Source organism: Lactuca virosa, chromosome 7 (assembly GCF_052849685.1).
Source record: "Lactuca virosa cultivar CGN04683 chromosome 7, Lactuca_virosa_CGN04683_v6, whole genome shotgun sequence".
In the NCBI taxonomy this organism is placed as follows: domain Eukaryota; kingdom Viridiplantae; phylum Streptophyta; class Magnoliopsida; order Asterales; family Asteraceae; genus Lactuca; species Lactuca virosa.
The window spans coordinates 256,999,054-257,018,211 of NC_136432.1; the positions used below are offsets into that span (position 1 = coordinate 256,999,054).

The 19,158-nt window shown below is 38.1% G+C and overlaps 1 pseudogene; it reads right to left on the reverse strand.

Annotated features, from left to right (window-relative positions):
• LOC145127729 (glucan endo-1,3-beta-glucosidase 11-like) overlaps nt 1-19,158 on the reverse strand; it is a 37,695-nt pseudogene that overhangs the window by 11,571 nt on the left and 6,966 nt on the right.

Here is a 19,158-nt window from a genome sequence, read left to right on the forward strand (position 1 = left end):
ACCCCACCTTCCATGTGTCTAACTTGAAGAAGTGCTTGTCTGATGAGACTCTTGTCATTCCGCTTGACGAAATTGAAGTAAATGAGAACCTCCACATCGTCGAGGAACCTGTGGAAATCATGGACATGGAGGTCAAAAGAACGAAACAAAGTCGCATACCCATAGTGAAGGTCCATTAGAACGCCAAGCAAGGGCCTGAATTCACTTGGGAACGATAGGACCAAATGAACAGAAATACCCACATCTTTTCCCTAGCTCGTGAGAACCTACCCAAGGTGCAAATTTTGGGACGGAATTCCTTCTAACTGGGGGATGATGTGACAACTGTCAATTCGGGATCAAACAAAGTCAACGAGTCAACCAAGTCAACTCGACTAAAAGTCGAAAATATGTTGTCTGGGGGTCCAACTCGTCGAGTGTATGGACTCGTCGAGTCACTCCCTGGACTCGTCGAGTCAGCTGTCCAGACAGCAAAAAACTTCGATTTTCAGCCTTAAAAAGCAAGTATAACATGAAAACAACCCATGGCTCTGATACCACTGTTGGTTTTTAGTATAATACAACATCCTATGGTGCACATACAACCCTAAATACCTTGGATCTATGTTTTCACTAATTATACATGCAAAGGTGTTTCCAAGGTATTAAGCCTATAACTAGCATACAAAGATGTAAACTACACAAGATACTAGTTAGTGTAACATACCTTTTCATATGGCTGGAAGTCTTGATGCATTTGGCCTTAAGAGCTTAGCCCCAATAGTGTGGAAGCCTCAAATGAAGTCACAACACATCAAGGACAAAGGTAGGACTTGAGAGAGAATCCCCATACACTCTAAAACCTTCATGAACTCCAAGAACATGCACACACACTAGGGTTGGCGGTTTTAGGTCATCATATATGTATTTATATGTGTTGAATTCTAAGAGTCATGGGTATAACCCAAACCCATACCCATGGGTTTTATGATCCATGGTTCATATGACCCAACTCTTTATGTATCCATACATAAACTTGGTCCAACATGGATCATAAGCCCAACACATATAAATATAACTAATTACCATAATTAGTCCCCATAGATTTAATTAGTATCTTTTGATCACTAAATTAATTCCAAATTAATTCTTGATCAACACTAATTAAAACATATGATTTCATATTAATATATTAGAACTTATAATATATTAATAAATCATATATAACCTCTTCTCTCAAAAGTCCATCCTAACAAATTGTCCTGATGATATGCAACCCAAATGGACCATGCTACTATCGGGTCGAATACATACCGATAATAGTTATGGGCTTAGACATCTAATCCAACAGTCTCCCACTAGGATAAGTCTAAAACTATTATTGCGTATGACTCCAAGATCGCGACTAGAAATCGTAGCTCTTAAAAGCCGTTGTCGAACTCTGACCAAGTCAATGACATGTCCATTAGATAATGGATCATATATTCCTCCATTCTAGATATCATATGGACTGAGACATGGATTATAATCATTATCTCTGTCCATTTGTTGTTTCCCGATTTTTGATTTATGACGACTGACTAATTGAACAAATCAAATCAGTCTAGGCCCGACCGAGCACTTACGTTTGTCATCACTAATCATCGAGGGGCCCACAGATATCGCTTTTATCCCTCCAAGGGTAAAAGGAATGGATAAACTTCGACTCATATGCTTGTACTAACTACTTGTTGAATCATACACAAAGGCACGTTTTATAACATCAAGTTACTGATGCGTTTTCGTATAATCAATGTACAACCAACTCATAGTCAATAACTCATATCTCTAGGTTTGAAGAATATAAGATATTATCATCTCATGATCACTCGTGATAAAATCCATCAAGTGAGTCAAATGAGCGTGGGTTTAATCCAATACCCAGAAATTATGAGCACTCATGAATGTTGTAGCAACTCTTTGCTATGTCCAACACCTTAGACATCTACAACCAACTTCATGACAGTCTTGATTCATACCTACTTCCAACATATGACCGACTGTGGATAATTTGAATAACTTAGTCATTCGGAAAGAATAACCTAGCTATTTTGGAAGTCAAAACATGCAAAGTGAAACACAAGAATAATACTAATCACTCTATGGTCCCAATAACCTTTGAGAGTAAATAAAACACCTTTTATTTAAACACCATATTGATTACTCCTTATTCATTGTATAATGTTTCAAATAATCAACTTTATACTTGAATCAAAACAATAGTCATGACATGCTCCAAGCATACACGCTATGTTTGTCTATGATCCTTACTGTGTGAAATAGACCAATTGAACATGATTCCAATGATGCTCATCTCACAATCCCAAATCCTTATTGTAAATGTAAGAATTCCAAATTCCTGCCACTTACCAAAATCTGTTAGATTCTAAACTTATATGCATTGATCCCCTTGTAATGACTATGCACAAAGTCACAAAGACTTGCCAACAGACATTACAGAGTATTCCAATGGAGAGCAATTCCATGGAAACGAAGTCTCAAATTCAAAGTACATTGCTTTGAACATCCTTCTTGCATTAAGTTTTTCTAATCTTCCACAGATTTAATGGATAACTTCCACCTATGGAAACATTTGCATATTCCCATTTTGACTATCACTTCTGAACAAGAGTTGCCTATTTTCAAAATATGTCAATATGGTCCTTTCCAAAAATTTAACACTATACTTCCAATTGTCCATGAGCAACCAATCTTTGGAAACCTTTGATTGTCCTCGACAATTGCTTAATCATTTTAGTCATATCCAATTCTAGATCTTTTCCCCTCTTAATGCCTTAGGCATTCGGAAAATTTAGAAAGGATAAATATTATAGCACATGTAATCGATCCTATATCTGAAGCATACGGGACATGATTCATGATGTCTCATATAAAGACGTGATCATAGACCAATCTTTTGCTACAATATATTTTTTATTTGCCATGTTTTCAAAATTTGACTATGAAGAGGGATGCCGTAATCATAATCAAATTTTGAGAACGCAATATAGATAGAGAATTTCCTTATGTTGAACCATTCCAACATAAAATTCATATATATATATTCTTGACTAAAGATGATCAAAATCTCAATCTAAGCTTTTAGAATTGAAATGAAGTATAATTTCCTCTCCCTTAATTATAGCAAAACAACTTTTCCCAATTGAAACTTTTGTTTTCTATAATTAACACTTAACATAATAATCATGCTCCCACTTACATGATAATTATTAGCGTAACACTTATGCTCCCACTAGCTTTGACATGTATCCAGAAATCAGCTGGACTTCTAGAAATCAATACTTTATTGACTTTCTTACCAAAGTTCAGATTTCTGATACAAGATGCTTTGATGAAACTTTATCAAAATCATACACTTTTCCTTAGACAGCTCATATGAGTGTCTAAACAATTTTTAGAACTATGAAAAGGGATGTCGTAATCATAGTCTTAATTGTTTAGACCTTTGCCATTTCTCACAAGTCCATGTTAGCGTGCCGGTTAACCACACACGCTCCACTAACGACTTTAAGAATGCAAATATCACAATTGCTATCTACTTAAAATCTATTTAGTGAAAGCGTTTCCTCACCATCATTTTTATGAATCGAAGGGAAACCTTATGACACTTAGATTTTTTTTTATGGTGTATGTGTTCCTATCCATTTGAATTTGTCATAACCACAAGGGAAGGTTAGTGACAAATCCAAACTCATATGGACCAAACTTGTGCAATCTTAACTTCTGGCCACTTGGCAGCACAAGGGCCTACCATTGCTTCCAGGTTGTTATGCAAACAATTGAGAACTCACAGAACTCACATGCATAGTCAACTTTAACTGGAATGAGCATAGAAATAAGAATATGTCAACACGATAGGTTACAAGCCTCAAGTCGTGAGCTAGTGATAAATAATAGGTTTCACCCTTGATTAGTTTTTGAAACTTTCAAGACCTTTAAGACTCCCACTGTCCTCTTGACATATAAGATTCTCTTGTCAAGAACCATTCCTTGAAAAAACAAATATTCAAGAGTTAGTGCGGATTCTTATCAAGAAAAACACTTCACACAATTAGTCTTAGTTGGTCTTTGTCTTATCCAAGTCATCACAACTTGCCAATTTCAAATGTACAATAATAAGAACCATCTCATTCTACATTTGACAAGTGTTTTAAACCTTTCTTAAGATTTTGTCACTCAAATTACAATCTTGGAGTATTACTTTATGACTCAATTTTGGAACGAAGTATGATTCATCTTTTGATTTAACCATTTCAACAATTCACGATTCCTCTTCTTAGTCAAACAAATGCACTAAGATGCCCTTAGAGAATCAATTGTGATATGATTTCATAATCACTAAGATAATCATAAAACAAGATACTCAAGTACTCTCCCATCTTTTCAGATTGGAGAAACTTTTATCTTTCTGCCTAATTTGATTCTTCTCATTCATTCTGCCTTACATTGAAACTTTTCCAATGTTTCAGAATTACACTTAAACTTGTAATCATAACCATATTTACTAAACTTTAGTAAATCATGACGAATAGTCTTATCGTTCTATGTGGTGGACCTGACCAGAGCACACTCAAGTGTTCCCGATCCCCTAATCCTTCATTTGACTCACATATACATGTGCTCAAGGAATTAGTCTTAATTTTCTAAAGATGAAAATTATCATTCATCATACAATAAAAGTTGCATGATTCCAAGTTTCTATCCAACTGAAACTTGGGTGATGAGAATCTTTCCTTATTTGATAAATTATGACACTACCACAAACGAAAGAATCAAATACATTTTTCCAATATTGCTATCAATGGAATCATATAAACAACAATTTTTTTTCCTCACAAATACCATTGTAAGGATATTTAAAATAAATAAAATTAAAACTTTTTTCTTTTATTTTAAAACTTGCGGAAAAACTTATCCTTACAACGCAAATGCATATGAAGAACATGTTGTTATTTATTCCTAAGAAATCTATCACAACTCTTAAGCAACAGATCAAAATTCTGATCACCGAACCATGCGATCGAAATCCATCTTCGTGATCAGAATCAGCATATTCTTCCTTTAAGCTTCCTCTTTTCTTTGATTCTTAAAACATCAACATGTGTCTTAGTCACATCATGTAATACGAATCTCAGAATAGTAACTTAATAGAGTTATATAGCGGACTTTACCTGAAGAAGAGTCAAACCTTTTTGACTTTACCAACCTTATGATCTTTCAGGTAAACAGGGCAGCTTCACAACCAATGCCCCTTCCTTTGGCAATAGAAACATATGGACTCTTTGGGAATGGTACACGGGACTATCTCAGACTTATCCTTTCTCTTTACCATTTGGTCAACCGAGTTGACTATGGCCGATCTCTTTCCATTGGGAAGAGAAAGCTTTTCTGGATTTCCAAAGTTACCATTGTCAATGTCCATGGAAGTTTGTGAAGTCGATCTTCCAATCAAATTTGCTTTACCTGTGCTCCAAATCATTGCTGATTCAGAAGCATCAAGCAAATAGGTAAGATCATTAAGGGTCATGTCATGGTCCTAAAGGAACTCTCTATGTGACTTAGAAAGTGACTGAAGAACCCAGTCAACAACCAACTTCCTCAAGACCTTGACACCCAACTCTCCCGGCTTGTCAATAAGTGACTTCATCTTCAAGATGTGAGCATTCATAGACTTTGCTTGCCAATAGGGCTTGAGTGACCTTGAACTATTCAAGAACTTGTGGGTTAGGGAGAATAATTGGAGGAGATGGAGAAAACGTGTTCGAAGAGATTTGGGAAGATCATAGTTGTCTGAACTAGACATCTACAATGGGAGATATTCAAGTTAGTTGATTTAGGTCATTAATATAACACCCAATATGAAATATTAAGGCTAGGACCCAACACAATATTTTATAACTTGGAAGAGGGATGCCGTAATCCAAGCTATAAAATATTTGAAGGTAGGCGAATGACGATTCACCAATTTCCACCATGAAAAACGAAATAGGTATTAGGTTTTAATTGGTTTGAAACTCCTAGATCTTTTGAGATTCATTGAACTCTTCAATGGCATGTTTAAATCTCGATTGTGCCCTTCAAGTTTTGTGACTGGGATGCCGAGGATCACAAAACAAGGTAATTAACTTGGTACCCTTAATTTTATCACCTAATCGATGTGCCGGTTAACCACACGCGCTCCACCGATCTATAATAAACATTAAGTTACCCTTCACCACTCTTAATAGTCCATGTTAGTGTGCCGGTTAACCACACACGCTCCACTAACGACTTGGTAAGGTACAAAGTGTAAATTTCATGGGTTAGCACCAAATTCACATTTTCCTAAAGTAACTAAGATTGGGAATTTATAAAACATTTAGTTACTTTATAATAAACATTATACTTTTAATGAGAATTAAAGTCATTGTCCTACCCGTTCGGCTAACGACCCTCCACCAGTCAAGGAAGTGGTGGGTGAGAGTGGACACCCATTAAACTGTCATTTTATAGTCAGTAACCTTATACCCCCCTTATAGACCGGCTTCGTGAATGAGGCCTACTAACGGTAAGACGACATTGTTCTTATACATATATATATATATATATATATATATATATATATATATATATATATATATATATATACATATTAACCATTAATATTATAATAGTATAAGTGTTGAATTTTAAACTTTAAAATTCTAAGGGTCTAACTTGGAATTAAAGTATACATGGGGGGTAACTTTACAAATTCCAAAACTTGAGGGCGAGTTTTGAACAATTCAAAAACTTTTCAATTCCATAACATATGAGTTTAATGAAGGACTTAAAAAACTTTTAATGAAGAGACTCTTGAACATCCATAAATTGAGGACAAGTTATGGAGTTCATAAAACAATTTATGACAAAAGAACTCTTCCAATGTGTAACCTATGGTTTTTAATGAAAACTTAACACAAAACTTTTGGTTTTCCATAACTTGAGGACAAGTTATGGAATCCATTAAAAACACATTAAGATCATCAATTCAACTAACAAACATGTCAAGAAACTATGATATAGATTAAACTCATATGAACAAGATAATTCAAATCAATCAACTTTCATGTAATTAGCCTAACCATTAAACTAATACAAAACATGAATTTTATGACAATTATCTTTTGAATTGGATTAGAATGATCATTACCACATCAAAAACAGGTTTATAAGTTCAAAAACAGCTTAGGGTAATGATTCTAGTCCAATTCCAGCCTTAAAAGTCGAAAATATGTTGTCTGGGGGTCCAACTCGTCGAGTGCATGAACCAACTCGACGAGTTGGATGATTGTGTGCACTTTTTAGGCATGGACTCATCGAGTCAGCTGTCCAGACAGCAAAAAACTTCGATTTTCAGCCTTAAAAAGCAAGTATAACATGAAAACAACCCATGGCTCTGATACCACTGTTGGTTTTTAGTATAATACAACATCCTATGGTGCAAATACAACCCTAAATACCTTGGATATATGCTTTCACTAATTATACATGCAAAGGTATTTCCAAGGTATTAAGCCTATAACTAGCATACAAAGATGTAAACTACACAAGATACTAGTTAGTGTAACATACCTTTTCATATGGCTGGAAGTCTTGATGCATTTGGCCTTAAGAGCTTAGCCCCAATAGTGTGGAAGCCTCAAATGAAGTCACAACACATCAAGGACAAAGGTAGGACTTGAGAGAGAATCTCCATGCACTCTAAAACCTTCATGAACTCCAAGAACATGCACACACACTAGGGTTGGCGGTTTTAGGTCATCGTATATGTATTTATATGTGTTGAATTCTAAGAGTCATGGATATAACCCAAACCCATACCCATGGGTTTTATGATCCATGGTTCATATGGCCCAACTCTTTATGTATCCATACATAAACTTGGTCCAACATGGATCATAAGCCCAACACATATAAATATAACTAAGTACCATAATTAGTCCCCAAAGATTTAATTAGTATCTTTTGATCACTAAATTAATTCCAAATTAATTCTTGATCAACACTAATTAAAACATATGATTTCATATTAATATATTAGAACTTATAATATATTAATAAATCATATATAACCTCTTCTCTCAAAAGTCCATACTAACAAATTGTCCTGATGATATGCAACCCAAATGGACCATGCTACTATCGGGTCGAATACATACCGATAATAGTTATGGGCTTAGACATCTAATCCAACGGAACAAACTCACTATCAAGAACCGTTATCCCCTACCTAGAATCGACGACCTTTTCGATCAACTGCAAGGATCGAGCTACTTCTCAAAAAATGATCTAAGGTCGGGGTACCGTCAGCTGTGAGTCCAGGAGGGAGATATCCCTAAAACGACATTTAGAACTCGCTACGGTCGCTATGAGTTTGTAGTGATGCCCTTCAGGTTGACTAATACACCCGTTGTGTTCATGGACCTGATGAACCGTGTATACCGACCTTACTTAGATAAATTCGTGATAGTATTCATCGATGACATACTCATCTATTCACGAAGTAAGGAAGAACATAGTCAGCACCTACGACAAGTCTTGGAGACGTTAAGGGCGGAGAAACTGTATGCGAAATTTTTGAAATGCGAATTCTGGATTTGAAGGGTGGACTTCTTGGGACACGTGGTCAGCGAGGAATGAATACATGTGGATCCCTCCAAAATCAAGGCAATTGAAAACTGGGCAGCACCAAGAACACCGACATAAATCCGCCAGTTTTTGGGTCTTGCAGGCTACTACCGAAGATTCATACATAATTTTTCTAAAATCGCAAAGCCACTCACTACCTTGACTTAGAAAGGAGTAACCTTCAACTGGGAGGATAAAGAAGAAACTGCCTTCCAAACGTTAAAACAAGCCCTATGTAGTGCTCCAATCTTGTCTCTCCCAGAAGGGACGGAAGACTTTGTGGTCTACTACGGTGCGTCCAAGCAGGGCCTAGGTTGCATACTCATGCAACGAGGAAAGGTCATTGTCTATGCCTCGATACAACTTAAGACTCACGAAGTCAACTATACCACACATGACCTCGAATTAGGAGCATTAGTATTTGCCCTAAAGATTTGGAGACAATACCTTTATGGCACAAAGTGCACAATCTTCACTGATCATAAGAGTCTCCAGCACATTCTCAATCAAAATGAGCTCAACATGAGACAACGACGATGGGTAGAGCTACTAAATGACTACGAATGCGATATTCGTTATAATCCAGGCAAGGCCAACGTAGTAGCGGATTCCCTAAGTCGAAAAGAATACTCGGGCCGCCGAGTAAAATCATTGACCATGACCATCCATTCACACCTGTCCATGCAGATCAAAGAGGCACAACTTGAAGCCTTGAAACCTGAAAACGTCGCAAGTGAAGCCTTGTGGGGAATGGATAAAAACCTTGAGGTCAAGGGTGACGGGGCTTATTATCTCATGAATCGAATCTGGACACCGAAATTTGGAGGGTACAGAGATGTTGTCATGAATGAGGCTCATACGAACAAATACTCCATTCATCCTGGTTCAGACAAGATGTATCTGCACCTCAAGAAACTTTAATGGTGGCCAAACATGAAGGTAGAAATCGCTACCTATGTGGGCAAGTGCTTAACTTGCGCCAAGGTCAAGGTAGAATACCAAAAGCCCTTGGGTTTGCTACAACAACCAGATATACCCGAGTGGAAGTGGGAGCAGATAACCATGGGCTTCATAACCAAGTTACCCAAGACGATGGGTAGACTTGACACCATTTGGGTAATCGTCGATAGATTAACCAAATCCACGCATTTCCGGTCAATAAAGGAGACTGACAAAATGGAGAAACTAACAAGGACGTACATCAAGGAGATTGTACGGTTACATGGTGTGCCAATATTCATTATCTCTGACAGAGATAGTAGATTTACCTCACGGTTTTGGTAATCACTACAAAATTCCTTGGGAACCAGACTCAACATGAGTACAACTTATCATCCTCAAACCGACGGGCAGAGCGAGAGAACCATTCAGACACTGGAAGACATGTTGAGAGCTTGTGTGATAGACTTCGGTAAAGCCTGGGATGTCCATTTACCGCTCATCGAATTCTCATACAATAACAGTTATCACGCTAGCATTAAGGTTGCCCCATTCGAAGCCCTATATGGGCGCAAGTGCAGATCACCTCTGTGAGGGGATGAGGTGGGTGACACGCAGCTAGAAAGGGGACAAGTGCCTAATAGCACACTCACTAGTCCTAAGATCATACGGAAAACTACAGAGAAGATCGTTCAGATCCGTGAACGACTAAAAGCTGATGGGTTTTTGAGCATTCTAACACTTCCTAAGTGTGCATGCAACCCTAATAACCTTGAATCTATGTTTTCTCTATATACATGCAAATTTCTTTTTCAAGGTTATTTCCTAACTAGCATGGCATGGGGATTACATAAAACATAAAACTAGTAGAAATACATACCTTGTTGTTGCTTGGATTCCTTCAAGACTTTGTGAGCCTAGCACCCCAAATGTTGTGCCTCAAATGCTTCACACAACACCACAAGACTTGGAATAACTTGAGAGAATACTTCTAGCACTCAAATTTGGTTATGCCCTCTCTAGTAACACTATGTCCACTAGGTCCACTTTTTGCTAGCCATAGGGTTCCTTTTATAGTGTTGTCACAATTAGGGTTTACACATGAATGCCCTTAATTGTCATGACTCTTGATTTCCCATGACCCATGGATTTGTAACTCCCATGGACTATCCATGGAGCTCCATATGGTTACATCCATAACCCATAAACCATGGATCATTAATCCACCATAAAAGAATTGATGATTGTCATAATCAACCCTATATATTTAATTAGTCTCACTTTGATCACCAAATTAATACTAGATTAATACTTGATCAATACTAATTAAATAATACTATTATTAATATATTAGAACTTATAATATATTAATAATCATAAGTGCCTTATTCTCTCATTTAGTCTATCCAAGTATTGCAATGCCATGCAACCCAAATGGACCATGCCGGGTCGGGTCAAGTACATACCAAATAAAGTTATGGACTTAGACACTATATCCAACAGTCTCCCACTTGGATAAGTCTAATAACTATATTTGCGAATATGACTTCAAAATCCGACTAGCAATCGTAGCTCTTTCAAAGTCTCTCGGAACTGAGATGATGATGATACGCCATTTAAGATAAGTGATCATATAATCCTCTGTTCTCATGATATCAGCCGGACAAACACATGGAACATGGTCTTACTTATTGTCCAGCATTTGTTTCTCGATCTCTGATTTGTTTCGACATAGAACTAAATTGAACACATCAATTAGGTTCTGACCGGGCCCGGTACATAGGTCAAAACCAAATCATCGAGGGGCCCAGATATCGCTTCTATTTCTAGAAGGAACAGATAAACTTCGACTGATATGCTTGTACTAACTACTTGTTGAATTATTCACAAAGGCACGTTTTATAACATCGAGTTACCAATGCGTTTTCGTACAATCAATGAATAACCAACTCATAGTCAACAACTCATATCTCTAGGTTTGAAGATTTATATGATATTACCGTCTCACGATCACTTGAGATAAATTCCATGAAGTGATGCAAGTGAGCGTGGGTTGGATCCAATACTCAACCCTTATGAGTACTCATGAATGTTGTAGCAACCATTGCATTGTCCAAAGCACTTTTAGACAAATCATACAAGCCAAATTCATGACAGTCTTAAATCAATACTTACTTCCAAAGTTTGACTGACTGTGGATAGTTTGAATAATAACATAATTATTCTGGAAGTAAAAACATGCAAAATTGAAACATAGTAAACAATCAACACAAGATAGTAACACCTTACTCATAAATAAATAACAACTTTTATTTATCATCAAATGTCAATTACATTTTACAAGTTTCAGGAATCTAATTATTGAAACTAATATCATCCCTCAGCCCAATGCGCCTCGCATGCTGTAAATGCTTAACCCTGCTCAGTCCCTTCGTGAGGGGATCTGCCGGGTTCTCATTTGATGATACCCTCTTAGCCACGAGGAGTCCTTCTTCTATTCGATGTCTGATGAAATGGTATTTTTTGTCAATGTGCCTAGATCTCCCGTGATCTCTTGGTTCCTTAGCCAAAGCAACCGCACTTTCGTTGTCACAGAAAATTTCCATTGGCTCTTTTATAGCTGGTACAACTCCAAGGTCTCCGATGAAGTTCTTTAGCCATATCGCCTCCTTAGCTGCTTCACTTGCTGCTATGTACTCTGATTCACAAGTAGAATCAGCTACTGTCTCCTGCTTGGAACTTTTCCAAGTAATTGCCCCTCCATTTAGGATAAAGACCCAGCCCGACTGAGAGCGGAAATTATCCCTATCAGTCTGGAAGCTAGCATCGCTATACCCTTCCACTCTCAAGTCATCACTGCCTCCGAGGGTAAGGACCCAATCCTTAGTCCTCCGCAGATACTTGAGAATGTTCTTTACCGCTGTACAGTGTGCCTTGTCAGGGTTCCCTTGATATCTACTGACCATGCTCAAAGCAAAGGCCACATCAGGGCGAGTACAAGTCATAGCATACATGATCGAGCCCACAGCGGAAGCATATGGTATATGACTCATTTCAGCTATCTCAGCCTCTGTACTCGGACTCCGAGTCTTACTCAGCTTGGCATTACTCTGGATTGGTAATTCTCCTTTCTTGGAATCTTGCATATTGAACCTCTTCAGTACCTTATCCACATAAGTACTTTGACTAAGTCCAATTAGTCTCTTACTCCTATCTCTCAATATCCTTATCCCTAGGATATAGGCCGCTTCCCCAAGGTCCTTCATAGCGAAACACTTCCCAAGCCAGGACTTAACCTCCTGCAAGGCTGGGACGTCGTTTCCTATGAGAAGTATGTCATCCACATACAACACCAAGAAGCTAACTATGCTCCCACTAGCCCTGACATACACACAAGACTCATCCTCACTCCTAGAAAAGCCAAACTCTTTGACTTTCTCATCAAAGCAAAGATTCCATCTGCGAGATGCTTGTTTCAATCCATAAATGGATTTATCAAGCTTACACACTCTATTAGGGTATCTTATATCGACAAAACTCTCTGGTTGAGCCATGTAAACATCCTCAGCCAACTTTCCATTAAGGAAAGCGGTTTTGACATCCATTTGCCATATTTCATAATCATGAAATGCAGCTATGGCTAACAATACTCTAATAGACTTAATCTTAGCTACTGGTGAGAAGGTCTCATCATAGTCAACTCCCGGAGTTTGAGTAAAGCCCTTCGCAACCAGTCGCGCTTTATAAGTGTGTACCTTCCCATCCATGTCGGTCTTCTTCTTGAAGATCCATTTGCACCCAACTGTCTTACGACCTGGTACATTGTCAACCAAGTTCCAAACTTGATTGTCATACATGGACTGAATCTCGCTGTCCATAGCCTCCTTCCATTTGGCAGACTCAGGGCCTGCCATGGCTTCCCTGTAGTTATTAGGTTCATCCAAATCTATTAGTGTACTATCACTAATAAACATATCACCTTCAGTGGTGATGTGATAACCATAATAAAAATCAGGTGTGTTCCTCACCCTAGTGGAACGTCTTGGAGGTACAGACTCACCTATCGGATCAACAGGAGTTTCCTCCTCAGGTTGGTCGATAGCATTTGAGGTTCCTTCACCGCTTGACTCTTGAAGCTCTTCAAGGTCAATTTGCCTCCCACTGTCCCCTTGGCTTATCAATTCTCTCTCACGAAAGACTCCTCTTCTTGCTACAAAAACCACATTATCACTGGGTCTGCAGAAGAGGTAACCAAAGGATCTCTGTGGGTAGCCGATGAAAATACACCTCTCACTTCGAGGTTCAAGCTTATCATGAGTCTCACGCCTCACGAAAGCTTCACAACCCCAAATCTTGATGTGGTCCAAATTGGGAACTTTCCCAGTCCACATCTCGTGAGGTGTTTTGGCAACCTTTTTAGTAGGGACTAGATTAAGGATATGGGCGGCAGTCTCTAAGTCATACCCCCAGAAAGAGATTGGTAACGAAGCTCGACTCATCATGGAACGAACCATATCCAACAAGGTTCGATTGCGCCTCTCAGCTACACCATTCAACTGTGGTGTTCTGGGAGGTGTCAATTGTGAGACAATCCCACATTCCTTAAGATAGTCAAGGAACTCAATGCTAAGATACTCTCCTCCCCGATCGGATCGGAGCATCTTGATGTTCCTGCCCAATTGATTCTCCACTTCCTGCTTAAACTCTTTGAACTTTTCAAAGGTTTCTGACTTATGCTTGATCAAGTAAATATATCCATATCTACTGTAATCATCAGTAAAAGTCACATAATAGCGATTAGCATCCCTTGTAGCAACTCTGAAGGGCCCACACACATCCGTGTGTACAAGGTCCAACAAACCTTCACCCCTATCACAAGTACCTGTGAAGGGTGACTTTGTCATTTTTCCAAGTAAACAAGACTCGCAACTATCATCTGACTTGAGGTCAAATGATTCCAAGACTCCAGCCTTTTGGAGTTGGCCTATGCGCTTCTTGTTAACATGTCCAAGACGACAATGCCACAAGGATGCTTTATCCAAGCTATCTGAAGAATCAATATACAACACATTATTTCCTAGATTGTCTACAACATTCACGGCTTCATATACACCATCACAAGGTAATGCTTTAAAGTGAAATACATCATTGTAATAAACATTAACAGCACTATTTTTATTATCAAATGAAAATGAAAAACCTTGTTTGTACAAGCCATGAAAAGAAATAATATTTCTCGCCATTTCGGGCGAGTAACAACACTTATTCAAATATAACATTAACCCATTATTAAGCAATAAAGAATAAACTCCTATCTTGGTAACAGGTGATGCTTTCCTGTTGCCCATGACTAAGTTTATCTTCCCGTGCTCCACTTGCTCACTTCTTCTTAGTGCCTGCAAATCAGTACAAATGTGAATACCACAACCTGTATCAAGCACCCAAGAATTAGCATTAGATGAGTTATTAGACAATATTGTGTAAATACCTGCATGGGTGGGTTTAACCTTCCCATCCTTTAGATCTTGCAGATATTTGGGGCAGCTTCGCTTGAAGTGTACCTTATCCTGGCAATAGAAGCACTGTGCTTCCTTTGGGTTTGAAGAAGGAGTAATGGGACCTTTCTTTGTCCCACTTGAAGAGGAACCATCAAGAGTCTTACCCTTGGTACCCTTCGAAGGGCTTTTCCTCTTCTTACCCTTTCCCTGCCCAATAGCCAGAACAGGGGCTGTTGAAGGAGTAGAAGTAGCAACCGCTTTACCCTTAAGGCCATTTTCAGCTGTCCTTAAGAGTCCTTGAAGTTTGCTAAGTGTGACTTCCTCCTTGTTCATGTGATAAGTCATACGAAACTGATCATAACTTGGAGGTAAGGAATGGAGAATGATGTCAATCGCCATTTCCTCAGGAAAGTCAACATTTAGCTTCAGCAACCGGTCAACGAACCTTTGCATCTTCTGCAAGTGACCGGTGATGGGTTCACCATCCTTCATCCTTGCGGTTATCATGGAGGAGATGATTTCATACCTCTCCTGACGCGCACTCTGATGGTACCTTTCCATCAGATCCAGGTGCATCTCATAGGGGTAGAAATCTTCATAGGATTTTTGAAGTTCAGGAGTCATGGTGGCCATCATGATGCATGCTACTTTAGTAGCATCCTTTTCATGTGCAACAAACTCCGCAAACTCTTCAGGAGTAGCAGTGGCTTCACTCACAACCTTAAGCTCCCTATCGAGGACATATTCTTTGTCCTCATAGCGGGTAATCATTCTGATGTTTCTGATCCACTCATTGAAATTGGATCCATCAAAGATGACCTTACCACACAAGTTCATAAGGGAAAAGGAGCCTGTTGGGTTTGAGCCAGAAGCATTGTTGGAAGACATCTGAAAGGAAAGAAAGACAAGTTTCATTAGATTAGGAATCCTTAATAATTCACCCAAATGAAATATTAAGGATAGGACCCAACAAACTATTTATAGTTGGAAGAGGGATGCCGTAATCCATACTATAAAATATTTGAAGGTAGGTAAATGACGATTTACCAATTTCCACCATAAGAACGAAATATTTTATTATTAGGTTTTATTGGTTTTGAAACTCCTAGATCTTTTGAGATACATTGAACTTTTCAATGGCATGTTTGAATCTCGATTGTGCCCTCTCAAGTTTGTGACTGGGATGCCGAGGATCACAAACAAGGTGTGAATAACCATACAAATTGACTTGGTACCCTTAACAATATTACCTAATCGATGTGCCGGTTAACCACACACGCTCCACCGATCTATAATAAGGTCAAGTTACCCTTTGCCACTCTTACTAGTCCATGTTAGTGTGCCGGTTAACCACACACGCTCCACTAACGACTTGGTAAGGTACAAAGTGTAATTTTATGGGCTAGCACCAATTTCACATTTTCCTAAAGTAACTAAGATTAGGAATTTATAATGTATAGTTACTTTATAATTCATTATACTTTTAACAAGTATTTAAAGTCGTATCCTACCCGTTCGGCTAACGACCCTCCACCGATCAAGGAAGCGGTGGGTGAGAGTGGACACCCATTAAGTCACCATTTTATAGGCAACAACCTTATACCCCCTTATAGACCGGCTTCGTGAATGAGGCCTACTAACGGTAAGAATGACATATTCTTATACATATCTATATAATAAAATTATAATAATAGTATAAGTGTTGATTTTTAAACTTTTTAAAAATCTAAGGTTTAATTTGGAATTAAAGTATTAAAGTGTAAGACTTTTCAAATTCCAAAACTTGAGGGCAAGATTTGAAACTATTCCAAGTCTCTTCAATTTGTAACTTATGAGTTTTAATGGTTCATAAAATGAAGACTCTTCATTTTATGAAACCTCTTTAGTTCTTTAATCACAATTAAAGGAAGTGACTTTTGGTTATCCATAACTTGAGGACAAGTTATGGACACCATCATAGCCATTAAGATCATGAATTAAACACACATGGTGGTTACACATAATTCCTATGATCTTCTAAAAACTCATAAGAACACAAATTCATGTCAAGCAATTTCAAGAAATCATATAAACATATACAATACTTGAAAATTGATAAAAGTCATGTAAAATGGGTTAACATAATCATTATCATTTTGAAAAACAGATTTTACAAGTCCAAAACAGATTGGGATAATGATCTTAATCCATTTCCAGCAACAAAACTCGAAAAAACTGCCCAACACGCTCCTACTCGCCGAGTGCATTATTCTACTCGGCGAGTAGAATGAATTTGTTCATGGACTCGGCGAGTCCTCCCCATGGACTCGGCGAGTCCAGTCGTCAGAATGCAGAATTTTCGATTTTTAAGCAGTTTTGCATCAAGTATACAGAAAACAATCCTAGGCTCTGATACCACTGATGGGTTTTTGAGCATTCTAACACTTCCTAAGTGTACATGCAACCCTAATAACCTTGAATCTATGTTTTCTCTATATACATGCAAATTTCTTTTTCAAGGTTATTTCCTAACTAGCATGGCATGGGGATTACATAAAACATAAAACTAGTAGAAATACATACCTTGTTGTTGCTTGGATTCCTTCAAGACTTTGTGAGCCTAGCACCCTAAATGTTGTGCCTCAAATGCTTCACACAACACCACAAGACTTGGAATAACTTGAGAGAATACTTCTAGCACTCAAATTTGGTTATGCCCTCTCTAGTAACACTATGTCCACTAGGTCCACTTTTTGCTAGCCATAGGGTTCCTTTTATAGTGTTGTCACAATTAGGGTTTACACATGAATGCCCTTAATTGTCATGACTCTTGATTTCCCATGACCCATGGATTTGTAACTCCCATGGACTATCCATGGAGCTCCATATGGTTACATCCATAACCCATAAACCATGGATCATTAATCCACCATAAAAGAATTGATGATTGTCATAATCAACCCTATATATTTAATTAGTCTCACTTTGATCACCAAATTAATACTAGATTAATACTTGATCAATACTAATTAAATAATACTATTATTAATATATTAGAACTTATAATATATTAATAATCATAAGTGCCTTATTCTCTCATTTAGTCTATCCAAGTATTGCAATGCCATGCAACCCAAATGGACCATGCCGGGTCGGGTCAAGTACATACCAAATAAAGTTATGGACTTAGACACTATATCCAACAAAAGCATCCCAGGATCGACAAAAGAGCTATGCAGATAACCGACGCAAACCCTTGGAATTCCAGGTGGGTGACCGCGTGCTGTTAAAGGTCTCACCCTGGAAGGGAATGATACGTTTTTGAAAACGTGGGAAACTGAATCCAAGGTATATCGGGCCATTTGAGATCCTTGACAGGATCGACCCGGTAGCTTACAAACTTCGACTACCGTAAGAACTCAGTAACGTACACCCCACCTTCCATGTGTCCAACTTGAAGAAGTGCTTGTCTGATGAGACTCTCGTCATTCCGCTTGACGAAATTGAAGTAAATGAGAGCCTCCACATCGTCGAGGAACCTGTGGAAATCATGGACATGGATGTCAAAAGAACGAAACAAAGTCGCATACCCATAATGAAGCTCCGTTGGAACGCCAAGCAAGGGCCTAAATTCACTTGGGAACAGGAGGACCAATTGAACAGAAATACCCACATCTTTTCCCTAGCTCGTGAGAACCTACCCAAGGTGCAAATTTCGGGACGAAATTCCTTCTAACGGGGGGATGATGTGACAACTGTCAATTCGGGATCAAGCAAAGTCAACGAGTCAACCAAGTCAACTCGACTAATATTAGGATTTTAGGATAAGCACTATGTTTCCTAACATTCCTATTGTACAACATACAAGTATTTATACAAAGTACCGCTCTTTTCACCAATTATTGAATAAGAATTCTATTTGGGTTAACAAGTGAAATTCGAATATTTCAAGTATATATTATTATTTTTTTGGCAAAAATAATATTTATTACACAATGTGCTAACATCTTTGATGATATTGAGGTTTTTATAATAGTTTGAATTTTTATGATTC